Below are 14,103 nucleotides of genomic sequence, written 5' to 3' on the forward strand. Positions count from 1 at the left end.
CCAATGGCGGGCCCGTCTGTGCCCATCCGAAGCCGGCCGAGGATGGGCTGGGCCATCCCGTTTGGTTCTACACCCGGGATCCCTGTGCAAAACACTCCACAGCAATCACTCCACTCAAATACCTGCCCTCCTTGGAGACATTCGTAGTGACGTAAGAGGTAGGATTGACTCTTGATGTTAACCGGCCTTGGCTTATGGCTAAAATTGTCATCCCTAACCTTCTGTTAATATTGGATGCGGTTGAGTCCGTGATTGCAGTGTTTGCAGTGTCTGTTCGTCTGTTGACCCCAGGGCTGTAATTTTGACAATCTATCTCTGGGACTACAGTCTCCTGAATTTGCCTGTGCATGGTCGTGTCATGGTAAGGCGCAAGGCAGCATCGGCCTCGGCGAGGGCAAGGACTGGCCCTATTGCCACAGTATCTACCATGGATTATTTTCTGCAGCGGGCAGCAGCAGTGATAGACAAGGAGATCAAGCTGGTTTACAGGCGTCTCTCTAGGTCACCAACCAGTTTCTCTCATCTACCACTTGATACTCACGTATCCCGGATAGGAGGTGATGATGATCTCTTGAGCCTATCCAGTAGTTCGGGGATTCTAGATGGCTCACAGGCTGGTGTTGGTGCAACTAGCATGGTAATAGCCCCTTCTAAGCACACTCCAAGGCCTCTCTCACCTGTTATCATGATGAGCAATAAGGGTGGCAGTGATCAAAATCACTCACAAGGGAATGCTGTTATGACAACCAGTAAGCCAATGGAATCATCTTTAGCCACTAGAAGCGAAGACGTTCACTTGGCCGCTAAGGGGAATGTGCGGCAAGGGGTGGGCACTAAAAGGAAATCTCAATCTATTGGCGGTAAAGCAAAGAAATTGAAACCCACCTTGGTTCCTAAACCTCGTGCACCTACTTAAGCATCGCCCACTTTGGATTCTCGGATGGTTTTGGAAGCTTTCCAGACAGTGATGTCTAGTCTACAGGATCTAAAACTGGGCTCGATCCTTGAGAGGCTGTCTCTGATTGAGAAAAACGTAACATCCCGGAACAATATTGATCCACCTCCATCAAAAGAAGGGCAGAGGGCTAGTTTGGGCCAGAGTACTGCTAGGGACTCTACTTTGCTGGCAAATTTGCCGAACATTAACATTGACCAGCCACAAGGGCAATTACAGATGCAGCCTCGAACAGGGGTGGGGCTTGTATCAACAAGTAATGGAACAAGCAAGAGTAGTGATACGCCTGTACAGGTGCGGGTAACAGATTTAAGTCATGCTGTAGGGAACCGGACGATGGGGAGCAGAGAGGTTCAGCCACAGAGTTTACCAGTTATTGATTTATCGCCTGAATCTACCCCTTATGTAGTAGTTTTGGGGAATGTTCCACCTCTCCCTCGGGGAACTAAAGAGGACTTTGGCCAGTTAAAGAATAAATTACTTCACTGGCTATCAGCTAACACCGCATTGGGTTCACGGGTGGCCAAAAATATCATCATGGTGCGTAGGGTTAGGTGGATAGGTAGCTCTCGTAAAATTGGCACGGATGATTGTGTTATTATTAATTTTGATAGTCTACATCTTGCTGGTAGGATCTTTTTTAGGGACACATACCAAGCTCCTCCCAGTTCTGGATCATCTGTTAGGGCCTTACCATTGGGCTTTTTCTATAAACCTGACACACCGGGGTATTCCCACAGGAATATTATCATGGAAGCACCCTAGATGGGTGGTTACAAAGATGTCCGCCTGTATACGCACAATTACCTATTCCCTCAGTTCACGCTACACAGATGCCAGGTAACCTGTATATCACACCTCTTTCCCTGGAGTTAAATAATAGATTTTCTCCATTAGTAGGGTTGGAGGAGTGTGATTGACTCAGGAGCCCCACATTGCCTGTCACTGAGTCTGAACCTAAAAAACAACTTTCTTCAGTGCAAGACACAGGGGGCCCCGGTGTATCTCCTAACAACATCCTATCGTGGAACATTGCAGGCCTGGCTAATACGTTCCATGCTCCAATCTGGTTACAATTTGTGAATCAATTTAGTGTGATCTGTTTACAAGAAACGTGGTTGTTAGATTGATTAAAACAGCAACCTAGGCACACATAATAGTGGGTAAACAGTATGTAAGTAAGTACAAGAACTACAATGTAGTAGCCAGCAATGAAAGAAATATCTTCGGATGTGTAGAATAATGTTCTGTCTTTTAATTTTTCTTTAGTTAAGAGCCAACGAACAGAAGAAAACCAGCCGACACGTGTTTCATCGCAATTGGAAAATAATTCAGCGACTTCCTCAGGGCTCTATATAGAAGATGAATGTCTTGGTCATCACTCAGCCGGTGATAATTCCAACCCGGCTGGGCTAAAACATTCAAGTAAACTTGGGTTGCTCTATAGGTATCAGACGTGCCGTGAAAAGGAACATCCAGCACGTTCTGACACAAATCTGGATCGGTTGATTATAGTTTATAAGTCGCGAATATATAAGAATCAATGTGGACGAGCAGGGTATCTGTGGCCTGCATAGCGGGGCGCTGTGACGGAGATTCAATTGAGGAACGGATAATTCCAAGGACGCGGGTGATCTTGTGGCGAGTAAGCCAAGGAACCCTCACGGCCGATCACTGTGTTCTGGCTTATGTGGTTGTTGGATTGCGACTTATTTTTAGAAGGTTATAAGGCTTTTTCTGAGGCAGCCTCTCCGTCTGTGGGTGGTAGGTCAATGGTGGTCTTGTTACTTATGTATCTCTGGCGGTTGATTGCCAGATTCAGGTGTTGTCATCAACAAGCCCAGGTATACAGGCTCTGGTACTAAAAAAGGCGCCTAACAGAATAGGTCTTGTAAACCTTCATAATTCCGTGGCATGCCCCCCAGGTACTTGCAATATTACAATCTTGTCTTAATTTATAAGGCAGTCCTGTACTACTAACCTACAAAACATCATGGTCTTGCGCGACTTTAATATCCACCCATGTGGAGACCCAAGGACAACATGTATTGCTGATTTAGGCTGCCCACGGATGAAGGGGATCCATTTTGAACACCTTACTCAGGGGGAACTTTTGAATAATCTATTAAATGAATTTGATTTGATGTCCCTGATGTCTTTATCTGACCCGCATAGTATAGCTCCTGTTCCCTCTTTTAAAGGGAGAGGCAGTGGTTCTTTTATAGATTATATTTTAATTTCATCATCCTTACAAGCTTTATTTTGTGGTTTCACTATCCTGGAGAGTGTCTATAGTGCCCAGAACCCGCTCTTTGTCCAACTGTGTAGTCCTCTTTTATTGAAAAATAGAAGTGATGTAAATAAGGGTCCGCTGAGAACAACAGATGGTAAAAGACGGCTTAAATGGTCCCAGATCTCTCCAGATGATTTTTATTGTGTAGTAAGAGAATCCCGTGCTACCGAATTAGTGCTGTGCACCTCTCCAGGTATTTCCCCGGGTCAGGATATCAGTGTTTATAATATTATCTCTACTAAAGTTAGCGAACTTTTAAGAGCGCCGGCTTGCAGAGTAGTCTTTTCTTCCCCCAGATGGTTTGATTCTTCATGCTCCTAGGCGGCGAGAAAGCTCAAGAAAGCCTTGAAAGTTAATCTAATAAATCAATCTTTGGTTAGAGTTTGTCGCAATGATCACAAAACAACATTGGCCAAACGGAAGGGTGTTCTGAAGGAGGAGGCCTGGAGGGGGCTGATTGAGTCAAGTACCCTGAGGAATCGTTCCAGGTTTTGGAGCATCGTCAATAGACCACTCTTCGAGCAAGAAGTAGAGGGTGAACTAGGTTTGCACATTACTGAGGAGGAGTGGGTGCTCCATTTTAAATCTATATTTGAAAGTCCAATGGAGCAAACCTGCCAGACAGGTCGTGATATGGATGCCCCCACAGTGATTTTTGAACAGGTTGAGGTTGGCATTGCCAGGCTAACCTGCAACAAAGCTTCAGGACCAGACGGCATACCTCCCGATCTTTTTAAGTCTGATCCATCTTTCTGAGCACCGGTCCTTGTGGCTGTTTTTAATGCAGCAGCCTTGAATGGTTGCCCTGAGTCCTGGGCCACCTCAACTATAGTTCCCTTCTTCAAGAAGGGTGATCATAATAGCACTTATTGCTATAGACCAATCTCCCTTCTTGATTCAGTGGTCAAGGCCGTGGGCCGCGTACTTTTAGAAAGACTGTCCACTTGGGCAGAGGAGCATAAGATAATTTCTGATGTCCAGTTTGGATTTCGCCCTGGTTGGTCGACCGTGGCCCAATGTCTTAACTTAACTATGTTATTAAGCAAATATACGGTTGCGTGTCCTGGTACTGTCTACCTAGCCTTCATGAACTTGTCTTCCGCATTTGATTGCGTGAATAGGGTCAAACTGTGGCAGTCCATGAGAGGTATGGGGGGTAGACAGTAATCTTGTCAACTTCCTCGAGGACCTTCATGGGGAAACCAAGGCCAACGTCAGATTCTCCCAGGACCTCTGTGTTTCACGGGAATTTGATATAAAGCGGGGTGTACGGCAAGGCTGCATTTTGTCCCCTTTTTTGTTTAATCTTTATATCAACGACCTTGATAGAGCTTTAAGAGCTACGGGGGTAGACTATCCGTTTGTGGGGCGGTGTGGTCTCCCCATCCTACTATATGCGGACGTTGCAGTTCTTGTATCCAGGACTGCTAGAGGTCTGCAATATTTGTTGGACGCCTTTTCAAACTTTATGTCGGAACGGGACTTATCAATTAATAACTCGAAATCATACATAATGCAGGTGGGGACTCGCCCTAAAAGAAGTTTTCATTTCCGAGTTGGCCCCGCCATAGTCCCCCACACTGATGTTTTTTCGTACCTTGGGGTCCTATTGGATGATCAAATAGAATGGGGGCCACTAATCCATAGGAAAAAGAGGGATCAGGCACGGGTGAATGCGGCTATTTTCAACTTTGCCTCTAAACTAGGCAGGAGACCAATCGCAGCTATCCTGAAAGTTTACCAAGCAAAAAGTGTAGCTATAGCCAGTTACGGAAGTGAAATTTGGGGGCATACCGCAGCAGATTTACTACAGGTGGCTGAGAATACTTTTTTGAAGCGCCTTCTGTGTGTTCCGCGAGTCCTGTCCAACTTGGTGGTCCACGAGGAATTGGGGGTGTCATATTTAAGTGACATTTTGGCATTGCGCCCACTAGTGTTCTGGCTGAAGTGTTGGATGAATAAAGAACTAACTCTTAGCCATTTGATTTTAAAAGAGTGAAGGTCCCTTTATAACGCGCTCCGAATACCGTGGCTTAAGTATATTAAAAACAGTCTTGAAGAGGTAGGGCGTGCTGATTTATACTCAAATCCCGAAACTATTGTAAAAAAGGATGTGAAGATAATTAGGGAATCCTTCATTAGTTTAAGGAAACTGGAAAGGGATGAGAGGGAATTGTGGAAACCGAGTGTCTGCATATTTTTAATGCTTATAACAACTCTATCCACTGAGCCTTATCTTCTGTGGTTTTTATCCACCTATGAATGGTTTTTATTGACCATCTTTCGCCTGGATCTTTTTCACCTCCTGCTTGCTAGTCCAAGAGGGTGCAGAAGAGGTCAAGTGTTAGCACCCTGTGGCTGCGACGGACACTCACCACAGGATCTGCTACATTTTATGCTTTTTTGTAAATTTTTTGTGGTGCCGCGTAGGTACTTTTTAGTTCCCATTTTAAAAAGGATGAATTTTAAACAGGCTTGTCCAGCTCTCCTGTATCGCCAACTCTTGAAGGCGGATTGTATATTTTTTATTGTTGGCTACCTAAAATCCACTGTGAAAACTAGGGATGGTTTGGATAACTAGCTATTTGATTGAGGTAACAGCGAGGAAAAAGTTGTCTACGAGGATCAGAATACCCTGGTAGGGCTGTATTAATCTAATGGGGATACTGCTTGACTCTGCACTGTGCACTTTATTGCTAGAGAGTAATATGGGAAGTGGTGCAAAGGGTACTTATCATATTTTATTGCGCTTGTTATCTCTTGGTTTATGTTTTTAACAAGATTTGTATCTCTTGCAACTTTCCTGATTTTATTTATGCAAAACTGTTTAATGTTTTTAATGTATTTTGGATCTCTTGCAACTTTTATGGTTTTATTTATGTGAAACCGAATAAAGTTTATTTGATTTGATTTGAATCCTGACCTGGATATCTTCCGCAAACATCTGAGACATCATGCGATTTCCTTACCCGCCTGCTATCACTACCAGTACTTATATTACTATATGCTGGGCTGAGCAGGTTTCTTTTGCCCTTATATGCTTATATCATGTCTCATACAACGATATCCTGTATCTTTACTCTAGGAATACGATTACCAGTCACAACTTTCTGGTAAGCGCAATACCTTATTGGATGGTGTTATAATTCTATACATTTCTGCTTTTGAACTCTTGGACTATGCTATTCTTATACATGTTTTTTTTTCCTTGCCCCTGTTTTCCTTTATGTAACAGTTTCAATCCCTGGTTACAGTAATGTCATGCTACATTGTGATCCTCACTCAAGTATTTGTTCGAATTGCGCAGTTGTCTCCATGTCAAGCAATGTTTGGTGACTATAGCGACAGATACAATATTAGTATGTTATAATGTGTCCGTATCTCTGTATGGGCGGTACCTTTTTTGAATGTATGTCAAATGGCAAATTTTTCCAAAATGCGCATATATGTGTTTTTAAACCTTGGACAGGAATTGACCATATTGAAGTTGGTAAATTTGACTAAAAAAAATTCTGAGATATGGGAAAAATGTGGAATTATGAATCTTGAATAATTTCTTGTTGTATTTTTCTTTTCACTCCTACCCTCTGCACTACATCCTACCCTTCACTGTCCGTGTCCCTTCCTCTCTTTCCACCTCCCCTGTATTCCCTCCCTCATTACCACCTGACTACGATATATCCTCGCTGTTACCCCTTATTTCTATTGACCGTTTCACTCTTTTTGTGCTTAACCTGTGTCTCAATATTACCCTTGCACCTAATCAGCCTTGAAAAAGCCCTCGGCCAAAGGGCCAAATGGGCGAAACACTTGTCGGCTGTCTTTTGTTCTATGCATGAACATAAGAATAAACACAGCATGTTTGAATTCTATCTATCTATCTATCTATCTATCTATCTATCTATCTATCTATCTATCTATCTATCTATCTATCTATCTATCTATCTATCTATCTATCTATCTATCTATCTATCTATCTATCTATATACCTATTCGCTGAAAAAACAAAGGTTACAGGGACATTATAGTTAGGAAATACAACTAAAAATACCTTAGAAATTCACTGAAGAAACCAAAGCTTACAGGGACGTTATAGTTAGGCTCAGATTTTAGTCATGCAAAACCAGTGAAATTCAGCAGTTATAGTTACCCGAGCTAACTATAACTTACGCCCCCACAATGCGCTGTTTGTGACCTCACATATTACATTACTTATGACATGGTCAGTGATATCACTGATGACATCTCAAATAACATCACTGATGACAACATCCAGTGTGTGTAAATGTTTTGCAAGAGTTTATGGTTGTTAAACATATATACTAAGCTGCTACAAAAGTATACTAGGTGTACTACTAATGAGTGATACTATTTATAACATGTGTTATCTGAGTAGCTGTGTGAATGTGTGTATCCGTGAGTGAGTGGAATGTGAGTGGCTGTATTAATGAGTGACTTGGTGTGTACGTGGCTGCATTGGTGATTGAATGTCTGTTGGAGTGGATGTTTGGTTAAGGGAGTTGCTGTATTGGAGAGTGAGTGTATGTATGAATGGCTACATGGGTGCGTGAGTGGATATATGAATGTGTCTATGGCTGTGTGAAGGGGTATGTAAGTAGTTGTGTAGGTGTGTGAGTGAGTGATTATATGGATGAGGGACTGGATGCGTTGAGAGGCTGTATGGGTGAATGAGTAGCTGGTGTCTATGAGTGAGTGGTGTGTGAGTGGCTGTATGAATGAGTGACTAGGTACATACATGGCTGCATGGGTGAGTAAATGCCTGTTGGAGTGGGTGTTTGGTTAAGTGAGTTGCTATATTGGAGAATGAGTGTATGTATGAATGGCTGCATGGGTGAGTGAGTGGATGTGTGAATGCATGTATGGCTGTGTGAATGGGTATGTAAGTGGTTGTGTAGGTGTGTGATTGAGTGATTGTATGGCTGCGGGAGTGGATGTGTTGAGAGGCTGTATGGGTGAACGAGTGGGCGTAAGGGGCTGTATAGGTGAATAAGTGGGTGTGTGAGTAGATGTGTGGATGAGTGGGTGGGTGTGTGAGTTGTTCTATGGGTGAGTGAGTACTTGTATGAGTCTGTGAATAGGTATGTAAGTGATTGTGTGGTGTATAAGTGGGTGCATGAGTGGTTGTATTGGTGGGTGAGTGGGTCTGTTGAGAGACTGTATGGGTGAGTGAGGGATGTGAGTGGCTGTATGGTTTAATTAGAGGGTGTGTGAGTTGCTTTGTGGGTGAGTGAGTATCTGTGCGAGTGACTGTATGGGTGAATGAATGGCTCTGTGAGAAAATGTATGGGAACATGAGTGGCTGTGTAAGTAGCTGTATGAGTGCATGAATGGGTATGTGAAGGGCTCTCTGGATGAGTGAGTAGGTATATGCGTGGTTGTATGGGGGTATGAGTGGATGTATGAGTGTGTGGAAGTGTGAGTGGATATGTGAGTGGTTCTGTGGATTATGTTAAAAATACAGTTGATGGACAGAATGCAGAACAATTTCATACATTCACCCCAGTACAGAGATCTGGGCCTAAATCCATTGGTTTTTTGCTCACCATGCCATTCCAGTTTGAACCCAGCCATATGCAAATCTTGACCCTGTGCCTCATGGGAACAGTCCAGCCCGAACTGCCAAGCCAGGTCCTCCCTGAACTGGAAATAAGCATCCTAGGACCGGTTTCGGTGTTTCACCCCTCATCAGCCAGGATAGCTTGATTCCAGTGGCATGGAGAGCACGGGACCCACGTCTGGGCATACCCGTCCCACTCGGGGTGACAAATGCAAAAAAAACCATTGATGGACAGAATGCAGAACAATGTCATACATTCACCCCAGTACAGAGATCTGGGCCTAAATCCATTGTTTTTCTGCTCGCCATTCCAATTTGAACCCAGCCATATGCAAATCAGTCTTGACCCTGTGCCTCATGGGAACAGTCCAGCCCGAACTGCCAAGCCAGGTCCTCCTTGGACTGGAAACAAGCATCCTAGGACCAGTTTCGGTGTTTCACCCCTCTTCAGCCAGGATAGCTTGATTCCAGTGGCATGGAGAGCATGGGACCCAAGTCTGGGCATACCCGTCCCACTCAGGGTAACAAATACAAAAAAAACAGTTGATGGATAGAATGCAGAACAATGTCATACATTCACCCCAGTACAGAGATCTGGGCCTAAATCCCTCTTTCTTTTTGCAGACCATGCCATTCCAGTTTGAACCCAGCCATATGCAAATCAGTCTAGACCCTGTGCCTCATGGGAACAGTCCAGCCCGAACTGCCAAGTCAGGTCCTCCCTGGACTGGAATCAAGCATCTTAGGACCGGTTTTGGGGTTTCACCCCTCTTCAGCCAGGATAGCTTGATTCCAGTGGCATGGAGAGCACGGGACCCACGCCTGGGCATACCCGTACCACTCGGGGTGACAAATGCACTGGAGGTGAATGTTTGCATTGCCCAGCATTCGGTCCATCAATTGTTTCTTTTACATATGTCGCCCTAAGTGGGAAGGGTATGCCCAGATGTGGGTCCCATGCTCATTACACCACTGGATTCAAGCTAGCCTGGCTGATTGTTATTGTTAGATTATATTTGTAGAGCGCCAATCACCATAGGTCTCTAGGCGCTAGTAGCGTGGACTGAAGTCCATAGTTCCCAAGTGTAGTGAGCGCACTGAAGGAGGATTAACCAAATGCCTCAGTAAACAGGATGGTTTTAAGCTTTTTTCTGAACGGCCGTAGCAACGGTTCCCTACGCATATTGTCCAGAAGTCTATTCTAGGTTTGGGGGATCACGACTGAGAAAGCCCGTCCCCCCAAGGTGGTTCTATTGAAGCGCGGGCAGGCCAGCAAGATGGCTTCAGCTGACCGGAGGAGCCATCTAGGCACATAGGGCTTCAGTCGATCTGTCATGTATTTTGGCGCCCTTCCATATTTGGCTTTATGCGCAATGCACAGACCCTTGAACTTGACCCTCTCCTTAATAGGGAGCCAGTGTAACTGTTTTGGGAGGGGAGTGGTATGTGCTCTTCTAGGTAATTTAAAAAATATTCCTTGCTGCATCATTTAAAACCACCTGGAGTCTCCCCAGGAGTTTTTCAGGGAGTCCTATGTATACTGCGTTGCCATAGTCCAAGCGTGACAGTATTAGGGCAGTCAGGACGATACGCATGGTAGAAAATGACAGCAGAGTATTGAGCTTTCGGAGTTGCCGCAGCAAACCTGTACAGCTTCCCACCACCGCTGACACCTGATTGTTTAGAGTAAGTTTGGTGTCTAATTTGATGCAGAGGCTCTTTACAACTGGTACTGATGTCGTGGTGGTACTGAGCTCTTGGGGCCAGAAAAGATTTGACCAGGGGGAGGCCTCTGTGGTTAGGGCCAGCACCTCTGTCTTATCTGGGTTTACTTTTAGTGAGTTAGAGGTCATCCAATTCATGGTGAGCCGGAGGATGTTCTGGACGTTGAGGTGTGCATGGGGACAGTTGTTAACTCGGACAATTAGCTGGGTGTCGTCAGCATAGTTGAACAACTGGCTGTCTAATTTTGCCAGTGCTTCCACTAGCGGCTGGAGATAAATATTGAATAGTAGGGGGGACAGCGCTGAGCCTTGTGGGACCCCCCAGTGTAGAAAACCCTCCCTGGACCTGCGTTGGACTCTTTGGGACCGACTTTCCAGGAATGAGGTAATCCGCTGAAGCACCGTCCCGGAAACTCCCAGCCGCCGGACACGGGCCAGCAGCTGCACATGGTCCACCGTGTCAAACGCAGCTGAGAGATCCAATAGGATCAGCGCCGAGGGGATCTTTTTGTCAGCTGCCAGCCTCAGTTCATCTAGCACTGAGAGCGTCACCAACTCAGTGCTGTTATGGGCCCTAAATCCTGCTTGTCATGTGTGTAGCAGCTGGTGTTCTTTTAGAAAGGTCGACAGAGTTTTGAGCACATGTTTCTCAAGGACTTTCACCAAGAAAGGTAGCTGGGATATAGGTCGAAAGTTTTTCAAATTGCTCAGGTCCGCCCCAGCTTTTTTGGGCAGTGGGATCACAGCAGCTTCTTTAAATTTTTGAGGTACCTTCCCTGTGGTCAAAGAGAGATTTATTAGGGATAGTACCTCTGACTCTACTGCCGAAATGACCTTTTTAAACACCAGAGGTGGGCAGGGATCTTCGGGAGACCCAGATTTTACTTTGGCCACAATGTGGGCTAGGCCGTTTGGATCGAGTGTCGGGAAGAATGAGAGTGAAATATCTGGGAGCTCTGGTGAGTCCACCACTACTAGGGGACAGGGGGTAATGCAGGTATTGCTTATTTCAATGATAATGTTTTTAACCTTGGTCAAAAAGAAGTCCTGTGCCTTTTCGCATTCTTCTTGATTTGCGACCGTCCTTTGTTCTTTTGTACGACTCAATTCCTTGAGTATGTTAAAGGTCTCACTCTGGACATTTGTCGCTTCATTAATCCTCCCTTCATAGTACAATGATTTGGATCTAATGATTGATTTTTTATAGAGAGCTAGGGATGTTTTATATTTTTCCTGGGATTCTGGGTCGAATGATTTCCGCCAATGCCTCTCGCATTGACGTCTGGCCTGTTTTTCCCCTCTGAGTTCTAGCGTGTACCAGGAGGCACCCTTCATAGTGTTTGTTACCCTTTCCCTTTGCATAGGGGCCACCAGATCGAAGGCTGACCTTAGTCCGGAAGAGAGGGTTTCATACGCCTGGCCCAGATCCCCGATCTGAAAACCCATGTGTAGTGTCTTTTTTAGTGCTTCCACCAACTTGGCGTCCTCTATTTTACGCCAGTTCCATGCTGCCCTCCAGATTGGAGGGAGGTGTGTCGGACGGCTGTCCACCGGAAGTTTAAAGCTGATCAGATAGTGATCTGACCAGCTGCACGGTTTGCAATCAGTGTATATCTTGGTTGAGGACGTGGTCCAGATAAGGTCAAGGGTATGTCCCTTCTCGTGGTTGGGGGATTCCACAAGTTGCTGCAGCCCTAGCATAGGCATGGTCTCTCCGAACCTGCTAGCTACATGATCCCTGGGTAGTGAATCCCAGTGGTAGCTGAAATCCCCTAGTACCAGGATCTGCTGGTATCTGGAGCATAGATCACTGATTACTTCGTGGAACAGATCGTTAAAAAGTGGGGTTGGTTGGGGGGCGGTATACCACAACCACTATCAGGCAGGATGATTTGAGCCTAATCTTGATCCCCAGTACCTCCGCCCCATCCAAGCTCTCCTCAACTATTTTCTCAGTGGTAAGCGACCTACGGCTGCAAACTGTTATGTTATGTTAAAAACACTTTTATAGCGCACAGCTGCCCCAGCTAAGGGGCGTCCCGGCGCTTGGAGAAAAGGTCCCAACACAACAAAGCTAAGAAAGGGCAGACACGCGCAGAACAGAATACTAACGTGAGGGAGGAAACAGATGCGTCTTAATGGCCCTCCTAAACTTCAGAAGCTCATCCATTTCACGCATGTGGGGTGGAAGAGAATTCCACAACTTTGCGGCCAAGACCCGGAAGGACCGGCCTCCGGCCCTACATAGCCTGAACCGCGGGACCACCGCCAGGTTTTGACCTAGAGATCTAAGGGGACGCGAAGGCACATAGGGCACCAAAAAAGTGGAGAGAATCTGGGGGGAGGCCTTCCTGAGGATCTTGAAAGAGAGACACAGAGTCTTAAAATGGATCCTCTGTACCATAGGCAGCCAGTGCAAAGCACAAATGGTACTTTCCGCAGAACAGAACCTCGGTAAACCTACCAGGGCTCTTGCTGCGGCATTCTGGACACGTTGCATCCATGCAATTTCGACCTGATTAGCCCCCAGCAGGAGCGAACTGACATAGTCAAGCCGCGATAGTATGGATGCCTGAATAACCAGCTGTCTGGTAGGGGCATCAAAGAACCTCAGGATGGGTCGCAACCCTCGCAGAATGCCAAAGCAGGTGGCCGCCACTTTTTTTGTGTGGACACTGAAACTCAAAACAGAGTCTATCCACACCCCCAGGTTCTTTACCTCTGACACTGGCACAGGAGTCACACCCAATTCCGGAGGCCACCACCTATCGCCCCAAAGATCCGTCCGCTTGCCCACAATCATGACCTCAGATTTTTTAGCATTTAATTGGAGGCAATTGGCATTCATTCAACTAGCCACCGCCGAGAGCCCATCCCGGAATCTGGGGGCATCAAGGTCGGAGTCACCACTCAGGACAACCGCCAGCTGCGTGTCGTCCGCATAGGAGACCATAGTCAAGCCCCAGTGCTTGACGACATCCGCTAGCGGTCTCACATATAGAATAAATAAAGTGGGACTCAACGACGAACCCTGAGGCACACACATCTCCAGCGAGTAGAACTTGGACTCAAAAGGCGGCGTGGCAACCTTAAAGGTCCGATCAGTTAGAAAAGAACGGAACCAATCGAGAGCAATGCCCATAACACCCGCCTCCCTAAGCCGTTGCGAGACCGTATCAAATGCGGCACTGAGATCCAGTAATATCAGTGCCGTAGTCTGACCCGAGTCGAGCATAGCGCGCAGATGTTCTGTCATAAAGAGCAAGGCGGTCTCGGTGCTGTGACCAGGCCGGAAGCCATTCTGGGAAGAATCCAGAATATTTGCCCTTACAAGATGTTCGGTCAGCACCTCGTTCACATGGGACTCAACAACTTTAGAAGCCCAAGGGAGGAGAGAGATCGGGCGGTAGCTCCCGAGTTTAGAGGGGTCCATTGTGGGCTTTTTCAGAATAGGTGTTACGACAGCCTGTTTCCATTTAATTGGGACAACACCTGTGGCAAGAGAGAGATTTAAAAGATGACATAGTGGAGGGAGGCAGATAGTAGCGGAATC

This window comes from Triturus cristatus, chromosome 10, assembly GCF_964204655.1.
Source record: "Triturus cristatus chromosome 10, aTriCri1.1, whole genome shotgun sequence".
Classification (NCBI taxonomy): Eukaryota; Metazoa; Chordata; class Amphibia; order Caudata; family Salamandridae; genus Triturus; species Triturus cristatus.